This window comes from Manis javanica, chromosome 2 (genome assembly GCF_040802235.1).
Source record: "Manis javanica isolate MJ-LG chromosome 2, MJ_LKY, whole genome shotgun sequence".
NCBI classification, from domain to species: Eukaryota; Metazoa; Chordata; class Mammalia; order Pholidota; family Manidae; genus Manis; species Manis javanica.
Window position 1 is genome coordinate 57,765,284 of NC_133157.1, and position 25,685 is coordinate 57,790,968.

Consider the following 25,685-nt stretch of genomic DNA (forward strand, 5'->3'; position numbering starts at 1 on the left):
ACCCCAGAAACCTGTTTACCCTGAGAAAACACCCAAATGTTCACCCTATCAAAGGCAAGAAAATACCTTTTAAAGGGAAAAATAATTTAAAGTAGAAGCTTGTTATGAAAAAGCAGATGTTTCTGAATCTTTTCTCCCCTCATTTCATGGAGGTATTAATAATCATAACCGAGATGTCACATAGGCTGATTTTAATTTCTCTAGTTCCATAGGTGACCAAAGTGGATTTTGTTTTAGGTGAAAGTTTGTTTAGTTAGAAAGCAGAGATTCAAAGAGTTTCCTCTGTTTGTTGTGAATGGGTTATGACTCTTTTTGGGAACTTCTACTGGGTAATAGTCTGTGTGTGAGAGGGAAACATGGTATTAATAGTGTGGAACAGTAATGATGACAAAATACATGTTGCGATGGTGTGCCCTCAGAAAAAGAAAGTTGAGAGAGACTTTCTATGGCAGTCCATTTGGCATTTTATGATGTTTTGTTTCTTCTCTTTTTTTTTTTCAACTAAAACTAAGATAATGCCAGAATTTCATTTTCAGCCAGATTATCTTGATGGAGATGTTTGTTTTCACATATGCTTCACTTATTCAAACTCTCAGTCAAAATCTCTCAATTAGAAAAGTTATATCTTGTTGTTAGCTACTGTTTAAGTAGTTATAAGGGATATTTAATAGTGTTTATACTGATCGTGAAACACCCAGCACTGATAGGCAAAAAAAATTATTTTTATTTTCTATATTCTTACTAGAAGTGAAAGACGAAAAATAATTTATATTTCTTAACTTAGATGATTACCTTCAATTATTGTGATCATTCATTGAAAACTAAGATGAGTGGTTATAGTTTCTATCAATATAATTCTTCTCTGGAGAAGCTGGTACTTTCTTATCGGAGAGAATACAAACTTAACACATCTGTGTGCTCTTACAGTTCTGGGAAACAGTTTGCAACATGGACTTCCTTCACATTGTCAGACTTATAAGGAGAAGACTTTGCATCAGCTTGTTACTCATTTTATTCCTTGAGAATTCCCCATTTAGAATAGATTCTCTCTTCAACTATGATATAGAAAAAGTTATGACGGAGTGCTTTTGTATAGCATCCTACCCCTACCCTTGATGCAACTGATTGGTAAATAAGAGATGGCCAGTGTGGGAGGTTGTTGGGAGGAGGACAACAGGAAGCTCGGAGGGGTGAGAAAAGTTTGCAAACAGTTTGGATAAGAAAGTGGAATGGGCCAACTCCAGATGTAGTTTAGGGGAGAGTAATTGTTGGAGAAAAATAATTGTGAGTCTTGCTGTACATTATATTAGTGTTTCTCAACTTCAGTGTGCCTATAAATCACCTGGGCTATCTTAAAATGCAAATCCAGGAAATCTGCAGTAAGGTTCAAAAATCTACATTTTCTGTACATTTCCAGGTGATGCCAAAGCTGCTGGTCCAAGGACCACACTGTGAATAGCAAGATATTATATAAATAACATGTTCCTTTTGCTTCCTATTCAAGAAAAATCAGTCAAGACATTACTTTTCAAGCATTTGATTTGGCTTCAATTTTTAGTGTTCTTATTTCACCATGTACAGATCTATCCTAAGATTAGAGAAAAATTGCCTCTTTTAGTTCAGCCACACACAGAAGGAACTGGGTGTTGCTAGCTCCCAACGTCTGCTTTTCCTCTCATTAACTGATTAATCCTGAGTGAACTGTGAATGATCAAAGAGTCAATCTGTTTGAGTCAAATAATTTTCAAGTGAATGAGGTATAAGATTTTACCAAAAATAAATATATTTTTCTAATATTTCAGTATATTTAAAGGCAATAGTCAAATTGTATGAACTAGTAGTGGTCGTGGGGTTTAGAGAGTCCTACTATAATATCAGTAAGCATTATTTTATTGTTATGTGTAAAAATACTTGGATGTAATTTTGCCTTGAAAATATAGTAAGAAGTCATTGGTTTTGTGACATTATGAATGTTATCTAGTCTAAATATTAAGCTTACTCAAATTCCAAGGAGATTATCAAGCAGGCAGGGTATAAGTGAGACTTGGCAGGGTAGGTCAGTAACCCTGAGTAATTAAGTCAGTGGTATAAGAAAACGTAATGGGCTTTCTGGATCCCAATCCCCTAAAAGTCTGGAGAAGGCCATGGAAGTAGAAGTTCGAAAATCAATCTGAAGTTTTCTGCTCAAGCTCTTTCCTCTAAATGGAAGTTTCTTCACCCAAACTACATGTCAGAATCACCTGGGGGAGCTGAGAAAAAGTAAATATCTGGCCTCACCCAACAAATTAATTCAGAGCCTCTGGGGGTAAAGTCTGACCTCCCAAGGTTAATGGCCCTACCATCCCTTTTAAGTTGTTCCTCATATTCTAGGAAGGTCTTTATCAGTTGGGAGTAGTTATCTTCTCTTTATGGAGGAGGGGCTGGAAGGGAGAAATAGGAGGGAGAGAAGAGCCATTCAAATAGTGTGGATTCTGGGTAGAATATCCAACTCCCTCACATGACTAGATTTGAATGGCAATGGAAAAATCCCTGTACTGAAAGGTATCTCCCCAAAGTAAGTCAAATGGTGCCTGAACTTGCACTTAAATTTCATTTGACTTTAGTGCTTTCCAAACCTAACTATGCAAACATTATCCTTTGGTATCCATTACAGATTCAGAGCATTGAGGGAGGGTGATGGAGTGGCAGGAATCTGAGTTGTTATAATCATCCTAGATGATTCTAATGAAGAACTGATCTTGGAGACTATTGTTTCAGACCACACAGTGCCTTCTTTCCTAGCCTATTTTCAAGATGTTTCTTTTTCTTTAACATTTTATATGTATTATTCCATATTATCATGAGCTCAATACAACACAGAATAATAATACTAGCTAACAGTTATATGGTGCTTACTGTTTTCATTACTTTACATCAGACACTGTTCTGAATGTTACATATGCCCTAAAACAATCTTAGATAATATGTGCAATTGTTATCTTCTTTATGCTTAAGCAAACCATAGAACAGAAATGTTCAACTTCCCAAGCTCACAGAGCTGGTAAATGGAAGTACTGAGATTCAAACTCAGATTGTTTGGCTTCAGAGCCACTGCTGTGCTAAATTAACAATCAACTGTCAATTGATCCATGTAGCCAACAAATATTTCTGGAGCAGCTTCTATATATTAGGTGCTAGGAATAAAAGAGTGAGCACAACAAAATTGTGCCTTTATGGAGATTCTTATTTTTTGGGAGACAGAGGCTCTTATTTTTTTAAAGGCCTCAGAGTTCATGGTAAAAAAGACATGGGATTCAAATATGACCATTCCATTTGCTTTCCCAGTGGTCTTAGCAAATCTCTTTACCTGTTTAGTGACCTACTGAAATAATGTAAAGGGATATCTAAATGAGTTATTTTCATTACTTTACATCATCACTGACCATAATTAAAAAGTTTTGTATGTATGTGTGACTTAAAAACTGTCTTAGTTGAAAAAGATTGGCAGTAGACACAAAAAACATGAAAGTGTAAAATGTCAGGAGAATGTTGGTGGCAGTGTTAGCGGTGTATGTGTTGGCATTGGTGTTCATAGCAGTGAGGCTTGTCAGACTGGTGATGATGGTTGAGATGATGAATTAATGGTTATAACTACCATTCATTAATCACTTTCTATGTCTCAGCCATTGTACTAAATTCTTTATATTATTTTACTTAACTCATTCATGATGCTTGTGAGGTAGTACAATCATTGTCCACAATGTAGAGCTGGAAAAATGTCAGGATTAGAAAGCTTAAACAATTTACTCAAGTCACATAGCTAAAAGAGAAATGGAGTCTGGATTTGATCCAATATATATCAATTGTTTCATGCTGTGTTAACACGTCACCCTAAATCTCACTGGCTTATAATAACTATTTGTTATTTTTCATGATTCTACAAGTTGATTGGTCACTTATCCTGCTCCAGCTGATGTTGGCTGGAATGTGGCTGCATTCAATTTGGGATTTAACTAGAGGTCTCAGTTTTCCATTTGGCCTCTCTTCTTACATGGTGTCATCCTCCAGGAACTCTCAAAATGACCCTTATCTCTAGCCAAGTAGCTTAGACTTTCGCATAGCTTGCAGCTCATCTCCAAGGAGTGCTCCAAGGGACAAGACCCACTATAAGTGCCTTACTTTGCAGCATACCTGCTAACATCTCATTTGTCAAAATATGTCATATGGTCAGAGTCACTATAAGAAGATATCCAACATGAACAAGAAAACCTGGAGACATGGCTCAGAATTGTCAAGGAAACATCACTGACAGACCTGACTTGGGCTTTTTTGAACAACAATGACATATAAGTACTCAAGAGGAAATGTATTATGGAAAATTCAATATTGAGGTGGATGGCAAGGTTCAAACTTCAAGAGTCAGACCTTTTAAAAAGGATTTCTCTGTAGTCCAATTGCAAAGAAGAGATATAATTGTGACTAGTTTCCCACTGGATTTCTACTATTTCCCTAATCCAGGATCCCATTATCACAAGTACACATCTGCAAACAGGTGAACATCAGGAGGGACAACAATGATATTGTATCTATTTAAATTAGCAAATTGGACCTCAGTTAAATCTTCAAGATTGACCCCAAAAGTGTGCAGAAAACACCTGGGTCTGAAAGATTCAGAAGGCAAAAGACTCCTGTTGTTACCAATGACTTGTATATAATGTAAGGAAACCTCTTAATATAAGTTTATGGATAACTTTGACTTTGAACAGGCTTGCATTTATTAATGGGCCTGTCAGAATCAGTTAGTTAGAAAACAAACATCCCACTTATCCAGAACTTTATCATCATGGTTTTCAATTTTCCTAGCCTGCTGCACCACACTGCTCTCATTTACGGCCAAGGAGAACCTTGATTGTCTAGCAAGACCATAATAATATAAAGAGTTTTGCTTCACTGCTTTTCAGGTCTTTTTTTTTTTCTTCAGGAGCTCCACAGAGAACATCTGTCTCTAGGACTATAAATTTTGTACTTTTTACCAGCTCTAAATTTTCTGTATTGCTGAAGAGTAGTAGGGATCAACAGCTTACTCCCATCATTTAGGGACTAACAATGTGGAAAATTGAGTGAACTCAATATGGTCACCACTCAAGGGTTCTCAGTTGTCTTTCAAACTTTGAAATAACTTCCAAATAAGAAAGCAGAAAGGAACAGAAGTGTGTATAAGGAAACATGTTTCTTGCTTATCCTTGGCACAGAATAAAAGGTATAAGAACTTTTCCCTCTGTTATAACTGGAAGCAGGATCCACTTCCCGTGTTCTTCCAGAGAATTCTGCTTTACTAGTCAATAAAAACTGAATCCATATTACCATAAATAGAAAAGAACTAATGCCCTAATATATCAAGTAGGGATTTCTAAGTTGCACCAACAAAATAATTGGGTGCATGTACAAATGAGGATTCACATGTACAGAATTCAAATTTTGTGTATGCAAAACAGATAATTGTGCAATCAAATCAGTGCCTTTGATTATGATCATTGTATATGCAAATTCATCACTTGCTGAAGCAGTCATATTTTGGCATGTGCATGCATAATTGGTGGTTTCTAATTTAAGATAGTTTTTATGGCAGAAATAGTCTTACCTATTGGATCTCATTATTTATGTATTAGCCAAATACTATTTTTTCATTATTTTTAATTTTTAGTAATCATGTTATTATCATTTTAAGTATGAAATTTCTCTTTGTATCAATAACATTTCAGTATTTCTGAACATTAGATGAATTTAAAACCAATTAGTACATCTTATGTAGTTTCTCATTTATCCTTAAGTAACCCTTAACTTAATGGTGTATCTTATGATTTAAAAAATCTATAATCAAGATATTTTGATAAACATTGTCTTGCAATCAATACTATCTTACTATAAATCTTATTGTGTTATCAAATCCAGTACCAACACACAGTTACATTTGCTGATTATGTGTGAGGCACCTAACCCTCACAACCAGCCTCTGAGGCACATTTACAGTATTTTACAAATGAGGAAATGGAGACATAGGTCATCTGATTCTCCCAGAGTCACACAGCCTATGTGGCAAAGCTAGGAAATTCGGTACTTTCAGGACTGGCTTCTGTCCTCTGATGCAACACCGACTCCATGTGAGTCGCTCCTTTAAGGAGCATCACTGAGAAACTGTGGTGGTACCACTTGTTAAGGAATTACTTCCTCTTTCCCATCTTTTTTACCCTGTCTTAAGAGAGACACATGAAGGAAGTGAAAGCTCCAAATCTTTACTCTTTTCTCCCACTCTCTCACTAACCTGTTCTTCATCCTCTGAAGACTCTGGGATGGTAGAAACCTGGGAGACAGACTTTATACCTGCCTTTCAGCACCGCTGGATCCCACTTCCACATGGTCTTTGTTCCACCCCCTCCAGGGGCTCCTTCATCAAACTCAGACTGAACACCGCAGTCCATACGATGATCTGGCCTCCGTTCTGGCTGGGTCTTCTGCCTCCTGTCCCTTCTGTCACTTGTTCAAACTAATCTGACTTTCTTGCTCTCTCTGGAATCTGCTAGGCAGTCCCAGGCCCGAGGTCTCATGCACTTGGTCTCTCTACACGGAGTGCTTTCCCAATATAGCAGTGTGTGGCTTCCCCTTGCCACCCTCAAGTCTCTGCTCAAATGTCATCTTATCACAGTGCTTTTTCCTCCACCTTGTCCTGCATAATCAATTTTCTTTTTCCTCCAGAACACTGACCCACCACACCTATTATAATGTGATTCCTTGCCCAACTTTCCTACTATTATCCTCAGAAGCTGTAAGAAGGGAGTGACATTGAATGGGATGCTCCTTGCTGTATCCCCCTACCCCTGGCACGGAGTATATGCTCAGTAACTAATTGTTGCAGGATTAAGTGAACAATCAAATGAAGGAAATGCACAAGTAAATTAATATTATAGTTTCCTATCCAAAGATCCCCTAGTTAGTTGTTAGGATGATTACATTTAGGTACAACACAAAATGATTTTCTTTACAGCATTAATGCACATAAATATATACTGAAGTGTTTATCTGTCAACAGTTGCTAAATATCCTTTTATATGAAAAAAGCAAAAGGAGGTGGAACCAAAACTTATTGCAATTAAATATATAGTAGTGGAAAATATAATCAGAGTTTTGTTAAAAAAGACAGTAAAAGCAATAACTAGACATTATACTGGTAGCCATTATGTATCATCTCTGTTTTGCTTGTTTTACATATATAATTTAATCCTCTTACAACCTTATCATTGTAGTACTATAATTATATCCATTTTATAAATGAGGAAACTGAGGCACGAAGAGTTTACTATCTTGAAGTCACAGAGAATCTTATAGACTCATATTACAAACTTAAAAAATACTGTAAATTATTGTTCAATACTATCCCAAATCATCCTGATTAAGGTTCCTAGTTTGAAATACTTTTTCCACAAGAGTAAGATTATTGCATCCCTTTACACTCATCTCAGAATGCATGCTTATAGCTTATTCTTTCTGTCTCAGGAATTATCTTGGAGAAATTAACAAATGCATTAATATATATATGCTACATATATTCCTGGACTAATACCTATAATTATAGGAATAAAGATATTTTAGTTTTCTTTCTCTCGTATGGAAGTTTTAGCCTGGCATATTTAAGCCTTGCCAGTTAAAATACATTTTTTGACTCATGTTTCTTCATAAACCTGTAAGTAAGAACAAGCCTATGATTGAAAACTAGTTTTTCAATGAAGCCTTAGAATGATTTACTATTGCCTTTAATATCTTATTGATGCTTAGCACTAAGGTACCTACACATCCTAGTTTACTTGGAAAGTTCCAATTCATATGTGTTTTCCCAGTGTCATTATTAATATATAAATAAATAATTGTTAATAATAGCCTGTTCTTGCACTTTCAAAGGGTCTCAAGTGTCCAGTGTGGACAGTAAATTTTATGTACACCTATTTAAAGCAGATAGGTGATATTTACAGAAACTCTTTAGCCTGGGTATAAAAGGAGGAAAGATAAAGTGTCCTCAATAATTTTATTTTAACTTCAAACGAAATTACTTAATTAAAATCCAGAGAGCAAAAAAAAAGCAGGCTGTCCAAAATGAGGAACACTATACCTGAACTATTCTTCCACTTGTGTAATAGAAATTAACTCAACAAATCTAATAAACCAACTTGAATTATTAAAAGAATTAATCTTTGCTAGAAAGAATAAAGCACTTACTTTATTACTCTAGATCTTTACTAGATTACACATAAACCCATACTGAAAGTATTAGAGAAGCTGAAATACTGTGTTCCATTTACTGTTCCACCTTTCCACCAAACTCATTCAAGCAGAAGCCTTCTCTTTCGCCTCACTGGCTAGTACAAAGAGCAAATTCCCTATTTTCCTTAGCACCTGTACTCACACCCAGTCTATAGTGCCTCCTGGTGTTGAACAAGCACACAGCCTGCGAGTCTTCTGCTATTTCTCAGCTTGATTCTTCTGAGACACAGATTCCTAAAAGGCCCAGTTTACAGATTTCAACTGAGGCGGTTTTTCCCCTTCTCCCTATAGATAAAGGAAATCTTCTCTGTTGAGGCTGAGGAGTATGAGATTATGTTTCATTTCATAATATTCCAAATAATTCAGGCAACTGTCCATGGAAACTCAGATCCATAGTGTACTTCCTGACTTCTGCTATTTTTTTTTTCATTCAGAGAGCATAATTAAGAGAAACAAACAGAAATGTTAATCACAATGTCTGTATGTTTTTTGTTTTTGTCTTTTTTTGGCTCACAAAGGCTTTTACCTTTAGGCAATAAGTAAAGATTTTAATTTTTTCTTAATATTCTGCTACTTAAAGTGCATTTTATGGCAGCTTTTTCCCCTCTTGCTCTCTAGATTCTAACTATAACCACGGCTATAAAATGTTTGCTAGTATTCAGAGTGGTTGACTGCTTTCGCAGAGGACTGAATCATCTCCGAAAATCTCACCACATTCCTCTAGAGCCCTCCCTCCTCAGTCTGTTTTATTTGCCAGGATCTTCTCTACTAAAATATATTGCTACATCTGCCAGGGAGGTTTGGAGACGTTGCCTCAGAGCCACGCCTCTGGTTTAGCATGAGGCCGATTACCAGGTCAGTGACCCTAGGTGATAAATCTTCATCTGGTGCCTGAGCCTCTAAGGGCCTGCCAGAGCCTCACAGACTTCCTAGCAGTCACTTAGACAAGATTAGGGATATCTAGAAGGCATTGCACAGGTATATTGGAGAACCTCTCTGTAGTTAAGCCTACAAACTGGGGTCCATTTAAGTCAATTCCATCCAAGGTCAGGATAGAAAAGTACTTGCCTCTTTTTTTTTTAGCTGGAAGACTAAAATTTTTTCTGAGACAAAAAAGCCCACATTTGGCTTCTTAAATCTTTTAAAATGGCTGTCCCAGAAGCTTTATATATATGCAAATGAGTCCCCTAGTTGGTGTCATAATTGTTTTATGAGACAGCATGTTTTTAAAAGAGCATAGGTTTGGAATCATAGATTCAAATTGCACCTGTGCTATTTACTTTGTTATCTCTGGACCATTCAGATCAATTATAGGGTCGTGTCTTCAAATAAAAATCAAAAGTGATTATTTACCCTAAAATTATGTAGATTAAATGGGTTAATATAAATAAAATGCTCAGAAAGGTGCCTGGCTTAATTGGCTATCGCTTTGCCTGTGTACTAGGAATTATTCTTTGTGTGCCCATATTCACTTAAAGTTTTGTTAAGTCTGGAAGTACACACACACACACACACGCACACACACATACACACACACACACACACACACACACACACACACACACACAGCCATGATACAGAGTAACTAGAATCCCTATGTGATGAAATATGTGCTCACTGAAAGAACCAGTAACCTACTTTCCACACGTCCCTGAAAGTATATATGAAAGGATTGCTTTGCTGTGATTACTGACCCAAGTTATGCTTCAAACAAAGGCAAAATCTGCAAACATTTTGAGCTACTTGTGTAAGATTGTCTAGAACTTCACTTTCCTCTCATTTATCTCATTCTCTGGGACTATGTCTGAAGGCTGTTGATCAAACGGAGAAAAAAATATATCCTAAGGGAACAACTATGAAGAATAAATGTTTGACTGAAACCCCTGGCTGTCTTCACAGTGCTTGTGAGTCCAAATGAAAATGGGTGAAAATGCCAGATAATTTTAAAGGCTTCCAGCCATGGGGATGCTTGTTAAATGAAGACAGAACATGTGGATTCATTATTCTTTTTTATGTCAGTATTATGCTGCATTATGGCATTATGTTGGAAGACCTATGTTTTCTCAACCTATGAAATAGCTCGAGTCAGGAAATAAAATTCCTATCACCCAGATAGCACCTGAGAGAAAATAAAATTCTAAATACTTCAGAATTTGAAATACTGTGTCTAGAAAAATAATATATTGAATGCATGTATGTTCCGTAACTTGTGAGGGATAATATGAGCATCTTTTAAAGCTATTTGAACATTTCAGGATGCAAACTGTTTCAGAGGGATTTTTTTTAATGTCACATCCAATATAGAAATTAGTTTTGCAACAGTTATGGAATAGAAACACTACTGAAGGTCTGAAACAAAATATTGAAGCATGAAAAAATTAGTGGTGAGAAAATCAATCACACTGGAAGTCCTAAGAGTAGTACTTACTGATCAAGGAGTTCATTTTATTGTACAGTGTTGGCAAACAATCGCTACTTACCAGTTAGAAGAAATAGTAACAACCAGGGTGAAAAGCCATCACTTTAAAAATGTCAAAATATTTACTTATTTATTTTCTAGGAGTTAGCTTTATTAGAAAAGATGTCATAAGTGCTTAGACCATGGATGGAACATATTTTACAAGTTAAATGGAAATATGGCGGAGTCTTATTGCAAGAACTCCCTTGGCTTCAACAGACCAGGTGATCATTACTGGAATTGTACACAGATGGCATTTATACATTGAATAAGCTCTTTACATGGAACTGTTGGACCCACAGAAATTCCTGGTGTTTTGTTCAGTTAGCATCTTCCAAAATAAAAGTCTTTATGCCAAAGGTAGATGTGATACAAAATCTTACAGTAGGTGACATGGGAAATGGGAAGTCCAGATAAACCTAGGCTGAGTTATCTTGTCCTATGCCAACTAGAGGAAAGATTTTGGGTAAGTAAACTGCTGAGATGAATATATAGTCTGGGAATCACACCAGAAATGCATGAGTTACCTAATAGCATAAAAATCAACCATGCCAAATCACAAATGGATACTATTAACACTCTGTAAAAAGTTATTTTAATCTAAAAAAGCAATTCCCAGATTCTGGAAGCAGAGCAACAGAATCAGGTGGTAACTTGGCAGGTAAATTTAAGAACCTACTCAACTATTAGAAGGAGCATTGTGCATGAAGGTTAAAATGTTATTTTAAAAATTGTGCCTAAATTGTGCTTACTGTCTATCCTCTGTGTCACTTCTCTCACTTGAGTTTCATCCTCTTCTCTTCCTTCTGCTTCATCTGCCCCTAATATTTGTCCCTTTAACAGGGCTGCTGTTAATCTTGGTGAGGCAGTTACTTAAGACAGTTTGCAAGTGGCCAAAGGCTTGGAAGTCATAGAATGCTGGAAGTTGAATCCTGGCTCTGCTGACCATGTGACCTTAAACAAACCTCTTAATCTCTCTGAATTTCTGTTTCCCTGTTAATGTAATAGAGTTAATAATCGTGCTATGGCCATGGTGTTGTGTTTTGAAATTAGATGTATATGAAGTATGGAGCACATAGTTAAGTATTCAGCAAATTAATGTTATTATTATTAGGTTTTCTCTGATCTTCACCAGCTGACAAGTATTGACATTTTAATGTAAGGTGCTTGCTTGAGGAAAAAAGTCTGTGAAGAATCATAGGAAAACATCTTATTTGTGGCATATCTGATACCAAGAAAATCTAGCAAAGGAAGTACTTTCATTCATGGCGGATTACTAGTATATTACTCATATAGCCCTTGTGCCATCTACAATGAATGCACAAAGACATTGTGTTCAAAATATGTGTATATGAAAGTGTATCTGTGTGTGTGATTACTGAATAAAAATGTAAAATTGGATCAGATTACTATATGTTTACCTCCTTGTAAAATTAAAGAATCATGTTGATATAGTGCAGTCTCAGATGTCTGTCTAAATTCTTCCTTTAGCTTCATATATAGGAAACCCACCCCCCCTTTTGTTTCCCACTTTGAGTTGTTCTAGTTTGTAAATCTAAAGTATGTATTTGGTTTCCTTACCAATTTCTGGGAATTTTCTTAGACTCTATTCAGATAAGATTGCTGAAATTGTTACTGAATACTAAAGAACGCATATTCTGCACATTATGTTCTATGTATCATGTGATGTCTCACTGGAACCTGGCTTTCTTTTTTCATGCCCAACTCTACAAGCAATATGTTATACTACTTCATAATGAGAGACCCAAGGGGTTCTATTTCCCTCTTACAGGCCTATTAAAGGCCTTTGAACATGACTCTATTAATTTTTCTTCCTTTTAAGACTAGATTCATTTTCAGGACATAGACTATTTCATTTCATATCTTAAAGCTCTTTAGTATTTAAGAAATGCTTCTCTTTATTAAATGCCAATTTCTGTAGGATATCAGTAATTAAATACCTACTATCAAATTTCTTTTAAGCTGAGTAAATGGGTTTGGCCTCATAGGTGAAATTTAATTCCTAAATACTATTTAAGTCAATATATATTATGAAATAATGCATACATATTATAATTTAAAAAATAATTTGATTGATGGACAGAGGTTGATGTTTAGTTATCACAGATGAAGTTGTCCATATCTGAAGTCAGATATTACAGCAGGGTGGAACTGAGGCAGCTCAAAGTTCAGTGAATTCGCCTGCGGCTGTGGTTAGTCAACCATTTGAATGCTGGGAAGAAAACAATTATACATATCTTATACAAATAGATTATATAAGAAAAAAAAATTTAAGTGGAATTTTTTTTCAAGCCTGTACACTCAAAGTGATTATTTAAAGGTTTTTAGCTATGAAATATATAATATTATCAAGAGGAATCAGTATAATAAAAATGTTAGGATCTAATAATAGTAAGATTGTCTAAACAATTTCTCCTTCTTGATGCATTACATTATGAAAATGTGTAATACCACTCCCTTTACAAGGAGAACCTCTTCTCAGTCCTCATGGATGTTTAATTTTATTTTCTTTGGGGTAAAATGTACATAACATAAAATTTACCATTTTAACCATTTTGGAGTGTCCAATTCAGTGTTAAGTACATTTGCACTGCTGTGCAACCAACATACCTGTGGCTCTCCAGAATGTTGCCATCATCCCAAACTGAATTCCATGCTCATGGAGCAGCAGCTTCCCATTGCCCCCCACACAACCCCCACTAAACCAATATTCTAGCTTTCTGTGTCAATGAATTTGATTATCCTAAGTACCTCATCTAAGCTAATGCATTACTTGGTACAAACTTATGTGTAATTAAATGAAAGTCAAAAGTTTCCTTTCTCCTTTAATTATCCCAGGAGTAAGTAATTGTCTCCTTTCTCTGAAATTCTATAGTAATTTAAAATGTACTTCCCTTTTTGCTTTAATATTCCTGCTTCATATTTAATTGTAGAAGTGATACATAACTATACTTGCATAAAAATGTAAACAGAATTCGTATAACTAAAAAGTAATAATTTATGTTACCTCCTAATCTGCCCCCTTGACAGCTACTAAGAAGTTTGGGGTATAACATTCAGGACCTTTCATGAGTATGGTTGAATTATACTTTATTAAAATCAGTATATATTAAAATTATACTTTAGTAAAACTATACTAAAAATATTTCCTTCATCACTTAATATTTCTGGGATATGTTTCTAGGTCAAAATATAGACCCACTTCAGTTATTTTTTTAATTGTTGTATACTATTAATTGTTGTGTAATATGAATGTACCATTTTTCTTTATTCCCTTCAGAGATGTTAAAAGTCATAAAGATTATGCTCTCTAAAATTCCTGTATTATGAAAGTTACCATAAGTAAAAAGACAAAAGACAAATTGGGTGAAAATATTTGTACTATGTCTAACTGATAAAATATAATGTCCATAATATACTGAGTCAATAAATAGATGAGAAATGTTCAAAAACCCCAATATAAAATTGAAGAGTACTGTGGTAAGCTAAACAAAGCCTCCAAGTTTTAATCTCAGGCAGCAGACAGGAGAGACAGGATATAAATGCAGATCTACCTGTTTACTGCATGGATCAGTTTTTAAAGTATTTAAAGTCAAATTTGGCAAAGAGTTTTGCAAAGAAAGGCACAAAGTGAAACAACATCTATATTGAAGAGACTTCAGGTCCTTAGTGAAGATCATTAGTAACTCAGATCTTTTACTGAGGTCCCTAACTAAGGTGCATTCACTGATGTAGTCGTGCCAGACTGTGTTCTCCTTAGGCCCACACAGATCACCACCCAGGTCAGGTGCCTACTGAGCATTTAAGCATGCTAGTAGCTCTCTCATGACAGAGGTTAGAGAGAGACAGAAAATGGATCCCGATTATCCTACTGTAGGAACAGGATGCGTAACATTGTAAAATGGAATAAATGTCACCTTTTCTTATTACTGCAGTTTGGTATTTCTTAGACTGATTTTCAAATTAGAGTTAGCTTGTAATATTTGAGCCCATATCTTCTTTGTACCTAAGAAATTGGAGCTCTTCTTTTGTCTGAACGCTTATCTGACAGTTTTGATGGCAAAGACTCCCATCTTTTTCTACCAAGGAAAGTATAAAGATTCAAGGTCTCACTATGTCCTTTATCTTTGTAATGCCAAAAATTTGAGTGAGAATTGACCATGCAAAAACAGTAAATTTTTAACTTTCATTTAATGACACATAAGTTTGCACCAAGTAATGCATTTGAAAAATCTTCTAAAATTGCTATGAAAACAACTTATTTTATTGGTAACTTATTTACAGTTGAGAGTTTATTGAATCAGAGATGATATAATTTCAGGACGAAATGTAAATGACATTAAATATAACTATCTTCATCTGCTTTCCCTGAAATTATATATATTTTTGTCTGTACTCAAATTTGTTTTCCTTCTAGTTATAATTTACACAACTTCATTTTAGTTTTTCCTTATACAGACTTCAAAAACATTTTATCAAAATGTAAAATTTTACATAAAGATGCATAAATAAAAATAATACCATTGTAATATTGGTTATATCAATTTTTCTATTAATTTATAAGCCAAATAATCATTTTTATGGCATAAAATTTAATTTTTTCAGAAAGATATTTCTTTAGAATTGACTTTGACAGATGTATCCTCCTGAGCTTTATTTTACTTGGTAAAATTTTGCAAGTGATAGTTTACTGATCATGTTGCTGGGGAGCTTAAGAAAGACCTTTTGTGATATTTTATTAAATAAACTTTTGAACAAATTCAGAATCTAGTTTTTATTTTTAAATTATTTTTTTCAATATAAGTACATAATCAAGAGATAAGTTAAAGAAATACACCAAAATTTTTTAAAAAAGAAATATCCCTTTCCCTAAAAATCTGTTGACCTTTTTGATATCCTTTATATATTTAGGTCTATGCACTTGTATTACATATATTTACTAAAAGACATTTTTTATTTGCCCTTTTTGTAACCTTTTTTTTACCCATTTAAAATAAACATTTCCATATTCCTGATGACTCATTATTTTAAGTAGTGTATTTTATTTCTTAAAATCATTTCCAAATAAGCAATGCCGCTAGGATATATCAGGGATGAAATGTTTCTCTTTCATGAATTTTTTTTTCATTATTCTGTTCATGGCTCATTTTATAAGATTTCTGTCTGATTAAACCAGAACCAGGCAATTTGTTTCAGTTCAGGAGTTAGTGCTTTCTCATGTTCTGTATAGCATAAATTCATAAATGTTGAATTCTAGTAATTTCACTTGACATTATAAATAAAGCTTTCTCTTGCTTTTGTTTGTCTTCAATAAAGTCTACCTCTAGGAAATGAAAATCATTTGCTGTCCACAGGTGACCTACTCTCAATGATTCAAGAATAGGTTGATCAGTGCTGCTTATTTAGAAGGCTTTCAAAATCAATACTCTTCATAGAGAAAATGAAACATCTCGTAAATCCTCACCATAAAGAATCCTTGTTTTAAAAAATCCCAACACTTGAAATTTTAGACAGACGTCACTTATACAATCAGTGAAATCTAAATTATTTTTTAGTTTTATTTGACGATAAACTGTTCAGGTGCTAATTATTTTACACTAATTCATTCCATAAATAATTTGGTGGTTAGTAAATAGAGTATTTACATTTTGGGCAATAGGCTTATTACCAGAATAAGTATATCCCCAGGATATTGATAACTTCAATGGCAGAATCTCATTCAGAAGAGCAAAGACATAAGATTATATTTTAATATCTTCACAGATCAATGCTACATTTATATCAAAATGATTTTCTTATAACTATGTTCAATTACTGTAACTCTAATGAGTGAATACATTTCATTACATTGAGAACCTTAAGAATCCTGTACTATATGTTTCTAGAATTTAGACATTCTAAGGGTTATAGGTTTGGGAATGAGGGCTTTGATTGTACAAATATCTGTTTGAGAGAAGCATAGAGAGACTGGAAAAAGCCATAGGTCAACATCACACAAGGAAGGAGGTAAAACTTTGATCATTTCCTAACCTATCTATTTAAACCCATCTAATACTCTATAATATTTGTTTTGAAAAAAACATAGACATCTACAAATATATTTTGATTATAAGATCTTTTAACCCAGTGAGAACAGCTGTCCATTTAGTTGTATTGACCATAACTATACTTGAATAAATGGAATTTTACAGAATTGCCTCAACTAAAAATAGCAGGCAAACATCTTCAGCTGAAGAGGACAATTGGGGAATTAATTCATGAGTTAGATGGCCACTGACATTTTCCTTTTATGAAAACATTTTTATTTGGTTGTATAAAAAAAACTTCAGTTTTTGTTAAGACTAATACCAACTGTATGTGAAATGATGATGTATTCAGATTTATACATTTATAATGACCTATTTTAAATTGCACTGCTGAACATGAAGCTCAGTCAATATCTGCAGTTATGTAATAGAAGTACATGATCTTAAGTTGCATAGTGGTTCTCCTTTATGATAAAGCTATAAATAAAAAAGTGATTCAATAGTTTTCTTGGTTTTCCTCTCTGCTGAGGGAATAACCTGTGCCTGAGCTTTAGCATATGTGCATAGTATTCTCCAACTCAGTGTTTGGCAAAGGCATCCTTAAAGTTTCTCAGGCCAGATAAAAGTCAGCCTTGACTTCTCTCTCTCACATGCTCATATCCAGTCCATCAGTGAATCCTGTGGGTTATACAATCAAAATATACCTATAATTTGACTTCCTTTTACTCCCTCCACTGCTACCACTCTGGCTAAGTCACCATGAGGCTCTGTCTGGGTTGCTGAAAGCACTCCTTCCTAGTCTTTTTGCTTCTACCTTTGTATTGTCCACACTTGATGCTGGGCACAGCACACACTGAATCTTTGAAAATGAAGTCAAGTTTTATCAGTCTTCATCTCAAAACCATCGCTTCACATCGCACTGAGGATATAGCCACAATTCTTAGGGTAGTCTCTAGGGCCCCATATGACTAGGGCCTTTCCTCTCTCACAACCCTCTTCCCTCCCTCACTTCAGTGACTTCCCTGGTTGCCCTGCTCTAACCAGACCCCACACTGTGCCTCTGGCACTCCAGATGGTCTCCCCACCTAGACCTTTCCTCTTCCTTCTGCCACAATCCTATTCCTTTAGTGATTAGAGTTTCTTAGAGGGACCGTGGCAGCCTCCCTGGTCTCCTTCAGGAATTTCCTCAAAAGCCAACATCCCATGTGGCCTTCCCAATCACCTCCTTTTAAAATTTTAACTGCCCACAACCCAGAATACATCCCCCTCTCCAATACTCATCAATATCTTATATGCTTTCTCTTTGGTATTTGTGTGCCTGACTCCATCCATTTGAACATAAGCACACTTAGAAAACAAACAAACAAACGTAATAGTTTTGTTGACTGCAGTAACCCAGTTCATAGAACAGTGTCTGGTATATAAATTGTGAGTGGGAATGTACTTTTTCACAGGCTGTATGTACATATAGAAGTATATTAGGCAGCTGATTCCACAACAGAGAAAAATTATCAGCTTATTTGTTTAGAATCTATATTTCTATTCTCAAAGCTAATTGTACATCAACTTAGAAGAGGCCATAGGCCTTTATCTGAAGTTTTGGCCCATGAAAATATTGTAAAGCCATATTGATGATGTGAATTAAGACATTAAAATAAAATCAACCGGTGCTAGAAACTTACTGCAAAAGGCCATGTGCTAGACAGTCTGGGAATTTAATGAATGCCAAAGGATGATTTATCTTTATAATTTAATTAATAAGACAGAAAAGAATGCCTAAAACTACCATGCATAGTAATTAGTTATTGACACCAGACAAGATATTTGTTCCCACTGGACTTTAGTTCCTTCAGCTGTCAAATATATTTGATGGGGAGGAAAAAAAAAAAAACAGTGCTTTTTAAGATTTTGCTTGTTGGGATTTTCAGTGACCTTAAAGAATCTTTTTTAAAGCTCTCACAGGGAAATCACCTATAGGGAAGACTGCTCAGTATCTGATCTTCAGTCTGCTGACCCTATGTGCCAACACTGCCCCTTCAGCTAGAAGAGCTCCATGTCTATGAGTTTTACCTACTGCGCTGACATCTAAGATTGTGTTTGAGCAAGAGCACCAAACCCCGCTCCTCCCCAAATCAGTTCAAACTACACCAATGCTCTAGCAATCTATGATTGGTATAGTACTTCTTCCAAAATTCTTAAAAATGAAAATCCATACCCATTAGCAAAATAAAGTTGCCTCCTAAGTATGATAGAACTTTTGAGAGTCCATTGGTTTCAGTTCTTCTAGTTTGGGATTCTGTTCAATTACAGAGGGCGACCATGCCAGCTCTTATACAAGGATTTTTAAGCCTAAGTCCAGTATTGCTCAATACAATGTTAAGATGTGTTATGATTCCCAAAGGTATTTATGATGCTTTTGTGAGGTGTTGACCAGTAACTGCTGTTGTGACATTGTAAGCCCCCATTTTGGATGACTAAAGCAAGAAAGTAACTAAAAAGATATGTTTTTTATCTACTTCTATGTGGCTACAGGCACAGTAACAGAAAAAAAGAGAAATAGGAGTAATTTCCTGATGACTATACTTCCACACATTCCAGAACTCCCAAGGGAAATATAGTAACCTAGGATCTTGAATAGTATTGAATAAACTAGAGCTACCTTAATTTGAAAACTTCTTAAACATTTGATGAAAAAGACACGGGAAAGGCAGTATATACAGAGAAGAGACAAGTAATGATTCTATAGCATCTTACTAAGCTGATTGACAGTGACGATAATGGGGTGTGTGATAGGGACTTGATAATAGGGGGAGTCTAGTAACCATAATGTTGTTCAAGTAATTGTACATTAATGATAACAAAATAAAAAAATTTAAAAAAGACTTACCAAAAATATACTTTCCATCAGTGATCACTTTGCACAGCCAATGAGAAAGCTTTTCATGTACTCATTTACTCCTCCTATCATTTTCCTTCAGAAGTGAATTCTCCATAGAAATTTAAATAGCTGGTTTATATCATTCTTTCAAAAAGGATTAAGATAAACCCAACAGTAAAAATTTGCTGTCCTATCAAGGAATTCCTAATTCATAGATTCCAGAAATATCACAGTTTAAAATAATGAATGGAAATGCTGTTGACAGGCTGCAAACACATATTGACCCATAGGAGTCAGCTAAAAATTGTTCCTGGAGATAAGAGAATTTCACAAACAGAAAAGAATGCCCTTTTTTTTAACCATCTGGAACAGACTTATCTTTTAGAAATGAAATTATACAAGGCACATTAGTTGATGTTTCCCTGACATGTCAACAATGAACCATGAGGGACCCCATTATTGTTTTTGCACATGTCATCCTTGAATTGTATCATCCCTGAGCTGTGGATATCACACAGTGTTATTGTTAGTAGTTGGGTGATATTTTTAGATATAATATTTGCCCTCAGTAAAAAATAAGAAATAACCATAAATATGTTTACTAGGATCCAGTATACACTTATTTGTGTTTTATATGTCTATATATTTATGCTAAAGGAAAAATTTGGTACTAGCTCTAAAATGACTAGGGAAGCTTTTGAGGAAAAATACAGAAATGCTATTGTCTAATATATCTTTACATCCTGATCATGTATCTGCCTTCCCTTTGTCTGTAACATAAAAGGGAAAGTTTTCCAAGTGACTCCACAACAGGTGTTTCATTCCACTGAATCTTAAAAATGAAAAAACATTGAGCATGTGCTATATTCTCAGCTAAACTCAGTGATTGGATTCAAGAGTGATTGATGCTGGTTCTTCCCAAAGGAATTTATGAATTACTATGTTAAATATCCAACATATATGAGGAAAACCCAGGAGGCTAGGGTGTTTTGATTCTTGTTTGCTCCTGTATGCCCATTTCTAGAAGAGTGTTTCACACATGGGAGGCACTCTATAAATAATTGTGTAGCATATAGTTAACATTGCAGCTATTATGTAAACAGCATACCAAGGGAGAACTAAAATCTTTTGTATATATATGAAAAAGTTTTAACCTTAAGCTCAACCTTAAAGGATCAACAGTACGATTGATTTCTTCACTAAAGAACTAAGGTATGTTTTAGAAAACAATATGAAAAATGAGTTATCAGTAAGAAATTGAGGAGTGCCAGGAAAGGGCAAAATATGGCCCTACAAAAGAATATTACTCTAGGAAAAATTGTAAGCAATTTTAAATATTACAAGGATTCACTGAATATTAATAAGTAGCTGTATAATATGATCAAATTGGTATTTCTGAAAGATAGTTGGTCATAATGTGGGGGATGAATTGAAAAAAAAAGAACACTATAAGCATTAAGGGCCCACTAAATTTTAATTGTGAGCATTTGACCCACATTGTGGCCTCATATGATCTGTCCTTCCAATGAAAGAGAATAAAATGCATTTAAACATGCTGTGAGTAGCTATACTTTTTCCTGGAAATGATCCCTTTATATAGAATAAGTTGAGTACCTCGGGACTGAAAGTCATATTTTATCATGTAACAGAATGTTAACCAAGTTATCCTTGATTTGCACCGCAATTCTTTCAGATTATTTTAGAAGAATTTAAGGTAATTTCTAACCATGATTTATACACCTTTATGTTTTGCCTTTATCTACATTTCTCTGTAACAAAGTTCAAGCTATTAATAAATAATAGTTTTATCAAATCTACTTCCTTATGTAACACAATCATGTGTCTTTTCCTAGTATTACATACTTATTAAAAATTATAAAGCCACCCATAATCAAGCAGCAATTTACCACTTCTTACAGAGATGATACAGACTAAAAAAGAACCTGTAATTACTAAATAACATTTATCTTTTTATATTAACTTTGATATGTTGACCTTTTTTCTTTTGGTACAGCACTAGAACTTTACTTTGTTACACTTGTTTCACATCTTATATGTTTAAATTGCTAACTTTTAAAACCTTTTTTTTTTCAATTATCCATTTTACTTCAAGATAATTTCCCAATTTACCCATTGGAGAGATGCAAACAGACTTCATCCACACTCCCAGTGGCCCAGACACAAACTTGACTTTGTCAAATCATGTATTAATCCTTCAGTCAGTTTTTAAGAAAAACAGCTTAATAAAAATTTTCCAAAAACCAATCCTTAGAAAATGAGATTGTATTTGCCTAATTTTGTCAAATCCCAAGCTAAGTAATTCAACAGATCCTCATACTATTTTCCCCTTTTATTTGTACTTGTTACACTGAAGTGAAAGACTGCCCAATTTTTACCTTTTCTCTCTTATGGCTTTGCCAATCATCTTTTTCCCCCTCTATTATACAACTGTCAGTCTACAGGAAATAGTCATCTTCAGCTGTCTAATGCCAGAAAATGAAAAATATCAAACTGTCAAGTTTCAAGAATCACTTCCATTAAAGGACAATTGAATATCTAAACACTGTATTCCTACCATAAATATTAAATTTGAAAACATAATGTTTTTTTCTTATGAAACCTGACTCCTACAAGGAAGACTCACAGAATTTTTAGTGCCTGTAATGTACTGTAACCAGATCACTAAAGCATCCTTACCAGAGACTTCCTGAAAATATATTAAAACTGTTTTTCAAAAGTTATGATTATGTTATGTTGAAATGGAATTTGCGCTGTATTTCTTCTAGTCTATAGGACCTGTAAAAGCATAGGCCTGTAATTTCCTCTCTGACTGTTTCACCAGAGCCCAGCATACTGCTTCTACTGGATGGTAACTCAGTACACGAGCTGGATAAATTAATGAATGCGTACATGAAAATCAAACCGAGTCAGATGCCATTAAAGCCATTATCAGCATCAAATGGAGTCTGATTGGAAAAGTCATCTAAAGAAAATGAGCTCAGAAGCAAGTTGAGAGAAGGTATATAATTCCACAAAAAGCTGAGCTAAGAAGTTCATGGCAAATTTTCATGTGAATAGAAACTAGGTTTAGTGGATTTTAAATTCAATTTAATTTCGGGAGGTAATAATTGCTGCAACGCATCTACACTGCAGAACTGTTCTTTAGCTGTGTCTTTGCCCATTTAGCTCCGTATTTGCAAACAGTGTTCCTATGAAGATTAGGACAGAGAAGAAAAGGGAGATATTGTCAAAAATCTTCACAACCTCTTATAAAGGTCCACTTTTATAGAAATTGAATGTGAAGTCATGCATACCATTAAATCAATTTATTTGTAGTCCCCAAAGTGTCCTTTCCTCTCCTTTAGAGAAATCATAAATAGCCTCAGCTAATACAAATAGCCCAAAGCCACATTTAGCTTAATGCAGCTTAAATGAGATTTTAACCCTAGACCTTTCTTTTTAAAAAGCTTACTTTCTAATTGGATAGTACATTTTAGAGAAAACTGAAGGATATAATGTTGATTAGGTTCACACAATGAAGGAAAAGTTGCCACCCTAAGGTTAACATCTGTTGACTCTGAAAATGACAACCAGTATTCAAAGTTTGAGATAATGACTGTCTGTGACAGGGGTCATTAGCAATTCTACTTCATAATTTCCAGAAAATTCATAATAAATGCAAGTGTAGCAAAATCTGAAGGAGACAGTTTTTCTCCCAAAATGCTTTTTGTAAGTCCTGCCCACACAGCTTGTAGGTTAATAGAGGTGCAACAGTAAGGTTGGACGCAATCAACTTTGATTGTGGGCTTCTCAGAGCTGGTTCATTTTTGCCTTGAGTCCCCCACACAAGAATGCAATTAAGAAACAAGCAGCATAATGACGTTAATGATTAGTACTCAGAATGCAAAGGTGTTGTGTTAATCACAAAGTCGGAATCTGATTCAGGCACAGGCCCTTCTCAGTATGTACTTTTCATTTCTACCCATCTTGCTGGGCCTTTGCAGTAATTCCTGAGATGTTGAATACTAAGCTTGTGGACAAATAAGTTTCTGGAGCATGGGAGCCAATCAGTTCCTCTGTGACTATAGCAAGCATATACTCAGGGTTGCAACCAGAAAGAACCTCTGTGAAGACAAAAATATTGACATTTATTTTAATTCGGATCTTATCTCCTTAGAAGCTGCTTTTCCAAATTTTTCCTGAATGAACTGATGTTCAGTGGTTCTATTAATACTTATTAAAATATAGGTACACATATAAGCATATCTATATATATATTCCTTCTATGATTTCATTATATTAAACAATTATATTTTTAATCATCAAAAATGGTACACGTTTTTTGAAATAAGATCATTCTAGTACTTGGAAAAGAAGCACACAATGTAATTATTTTTATCTATATTTCTAAGTAGACAACAGACTAAATGCAGAAAAATAAACATGGTTATTTAATGTATTTTTCAAGATGTTACAATTGCTTTTGAACAACAGTGCAAAGGATGGGAAATATGCTCTTTCAGAAAGCTCTTTGGACAATACATTTTCCAGAACATGTGGTGAGAAACATATTTTAATGCCTTCTTTAAAAAATGGAAAAAATAAAAAAATCCTTGTAAAAAATCTCATTCTTCTCTGTATGGTCCAGACATTCATAGGAAGAAGGAAGTCATTTCAGCTAAACTCCAGAGCAGTAATTTATCTGCTTGGAAAGTGAAAATTCCAGAGAATCACAAAATATAACTTTAATGGCAAATAGAGAACACAGGAGTAGTTGTGGTAGCTAAAGCTGTTACCTGAAAAAAAAAAAACAAAAATTAGAAAGACATAAATCTTTCAATCAATAAATATATTTCTAATACCTTTATAATGTCAAATATATTCCAATTGCCTAAGATAGGGTCATCCAAAAATAGTGTGCACTATTGCCCTCTTAACTGTGCAACACTTTTTTTTTAAAAGCCTTGAGTGGCACATACTCTGATTTAATAGTGATATTGCATTACCTTTGGATGAAAGAACTATATCTAACCATTTTCTTTCCCTTATTCATTTGCTCTTTAGAGCTGTTCTTTGATTCTTCTGCTGTCTTTTAAGATTTCTGACCACATTTTAGGTATTCTAGAAGCTGAAAAAGGCCCTGTTTTGATTTCCTAGAAACAGGACCTAAGCCATTTGAAGTGTTCACCAGGCCTTAAATCTTGGCTCATTTCAGACCTAATGAGAGCATGCAAGTTCCTTCCCTGTGTAGTATAAGGTCAATGAAAGTCTGCAAACCTTTTGGGAAAAAAAAATGGTAAACTGAAATGAATTTTATTTGGTTTAAATTCAGAGCGGCAGGAGCAGAAACAACAACTTAAATTTCAATGTAAGATTAATATCTGACATCTCACAAATCCCTAAGGACAGAAAACACTTAGTTCACATCAGCTGCTATTCCGGTTATGCATATATTCTCAGAATATTTACAGAACCAGATTTTTGTTGGTGTCTAAATCAGCCATTTGCTGGAAAACCGTTAAAACAAGAGACTTCGTAATTTCAAAGCTCTCAAATACATCACCAGAAAGGAATTAAGGTACAAGAGAATTGAAGCCTACTGATGGGTTAGCAAATGAGGAAAAGGAAGGAGGGATAGCTGAAGAATGCATATTGTATTTAAGAGTCAAATCCCCTTTGGATGACTTAAACTTGTTACTTCACCCTTTTTTTGTAGATCTCTCTGGCTCTCATTTTCTGTTTGTTGGCTTTAACTTCATTTTCCTTACTAGTTGCAAGGTACCAGCATAGGTCTTACCTCTTATATAAAGTAAGAGTTCAGGGAATGCTTTTGTATTGAATTTATTAGACTGGACCTTGGAGATCATCTGTTATAATGTATTTATTTTTTAAATAATGAAAGTGAAACCTGCAGGGAGAATTGTCTGCACATGTAGACTGGTCAGTGAGACTTAGGACCTAACACTTAGTCTTCTGACTCAAACTATGCTTCTTTGAGATGCGTGGTCTG

The 25,685-nt window shown here is 34.7% G+C and overlaps 1 protein-coding gene across 1 annotated transcript in view; it reads left to right on the top strand.

The window, feature by feature from the left end:
• Nucleotides 1-25,685, top strand: part of PTPRD (protein tyrosine phosphatase receptor type D) — a 2,165,650-nt gene that overhangs the window by 1,210,449 nt on the left and 929,516 nt on the right. The gene's annotated exons all lie outside the window — the stretch shown is intronic.